The sequence below is a fragment of the Chrysochloris asiatica genome, unplaced genomic scaffold (assembly GCF_000296735.1).
Source record: "Chrysochloris asiatica unplaced genomic scaffold, ChrAsi1.0 scaffold00024, whole genome shotgun sequence".
Taxonomy (NCBI): Eukaryota; Metazoa; Chordata; class Mammalia; order Afrosoricida; family Chrysochloridae; genus Chrysochloris; species Chrysochloris asiatica.
In genome coordinates this window covers 20,393,215-20,395,161 of record NW_006408542.1, presented here as the reverse complement: position 1 = coordinate 20,395,161, position 1,947 = coordinate 20,393,215, and the positions used below count along the sequence as shown (strand labels likewise).

General features: G+C 37.8%; 1 protein-coding gene across 1 annotated transcript in view; it reads left to right on the top strand.

Annotated features, from left to right (window-relative positions):
• Positions 1 to 1,947, top strand: part of LOC102824415 (chromosome unknown open reading frame, human C2orf61) — a 108,224-nt gene that overhangs the window by 94,227 nt on the left and 12,050 nt on the right.

Here is a 1,947-nt window from a genome sequence, read left to right as displayed (position 1 = left end):
ATCCTTAAAAATTCACCAAATACTGGCTGACTGACTGGACTTTTCATAAGACACATGCCTTTGGTCATTTGGTTTATTTCTGATTTCTCACTTTTAGAAGCAATGCTACTGTGAATGTTTTTGTGGCTAGGTATTTGCATACATTCTTATATATTTTCTTTAAATGAGTTCCTAAGAGTTGATTTGCTGAGTCAAAATGATAAATATACATTATCTTTAACTTTCTGTGATTAAAACCATACTTCCTAAATCTCTATGCTGAGCAAATAATTTCAGAAGATGGATTCTGTATGGAGGAATATGGCATCAGGATTGGAGGAAGACTCCTTAACAACCTACAATATGTAGATGACACAACCTTGTTCCCTGCAAGAGAAGAGGACTTGAAATACTTTCTGATGAATGTCAAAGACTACAGTCTTCAGTATGGATTGCACCTCAAAAACAAAAGAAAACAAAAATCACCACAGGTGGACCAATAATAATGATAAATGAAGAAAAGATTGAAGTTGTCAAAGACTTCACTTTGCTTGGATCTACAATCATTGCTCATGGAAACAGAAGTCCAGAAATCAAATGACATCTTGCATTGTAAATATGCTGCAAAAAGACTCTTTAAAGTGACTGCTGCTTCCATAAGCATTAATTGTGGATCTAAGCAAAATGAAGTCTTTTTGCTTGTATCCACAATCCAAATCCAAATTCCAAAATAAGGACTAAGGAGTACCTGACCCAGACCATGTTATTATTATTATTTTTCAATGTTTTATTGTGAACTACGTGATGGACGTACAAACAGATCTGTGTTGGAAGAAGTACAGCCAGAATGCTCTTAGAAGCCAGGACGGCCAGACTTTGTCTCTCATACTTTAGACTTATTATCATAAGGGGCAGTCCCTGGAGAAGGACATCAAGCTTGACAAAGGGGAGAGTCAGCCAAAAAGAGGAAGACCCCCAACGAGATTGATTGGCACAGTGGCAGCAGCAGTGGACTCAAGTGTAGCAGCGATTGTCAGATTGGCACAGGACTTAGGCTGAGTTTCGTTCTGTTATGCATAAGGTTGCTGTGAGCCATTACTGACTCGATGACACCTAACAACAACAACAAAAGTGTTAAAGAGCAAAAATATCACACTTTGAGGGTTAGAGTATGCCTGACACGAGCCATGGTATTTTCAATCATCTCAGATGCATGTGAAAGCTGGACAATGAATAAAAAAGACAGCCAAAGATTGATGGATTTGAATTAAGTAGTGTTGGCAGACAATATTGAAAGTACCATGGCGTGCCAGAAGAACCCATGGTACTTCTGGAAGAAGTACAGCCAGAATGTTGCTTAGAAGTGAGGATGACTTTGTCTCTTGTACACTGAACCTATTGTTAGGAGGGACCAGTCCCTAGAGAAGGACATCATGCTTGGTAAAGTGAAATCCTCAACCAGATAGATTGACACATTGGTAGCAACATTGGACTCAAACACAGCAACAATTGTGAGGATGACACAGGACTGGGCAGTGTTTCAACTAGATGGTACCTAGTAACAATAACATGATGAAAGTTTAAAAATAAATAAATATAGTGTTACAGAAAGCTATATTGAAGTCCTGTTTTACAATTACCAGCTTCTGGCCATTTTTTCCTTCTGTATCTCCACCAATTCCCCCAATTCCTGAATCATTTTCAAGCAGATCTAAGACACCATGCCCAATTTCTATGTTTTATCCTAATTTCTATGTTTTATCTTTTGCTTTGAAAATAGGGAAGGAGAACATGAATTACTAGAAAAAACGAAAAAAGTAACACCATGTTAGCATTATCCAGTGTGGTGTTAGGCTGTTTCCATTTTCTCTGCCACATTTAAGTTCTGATTTGTGTCATAGATTCCTGCAGCAACCTTGTAACCTGTGTCCTTTCTTCTTTCTTGCCCACCCAGATATATTATTTAAA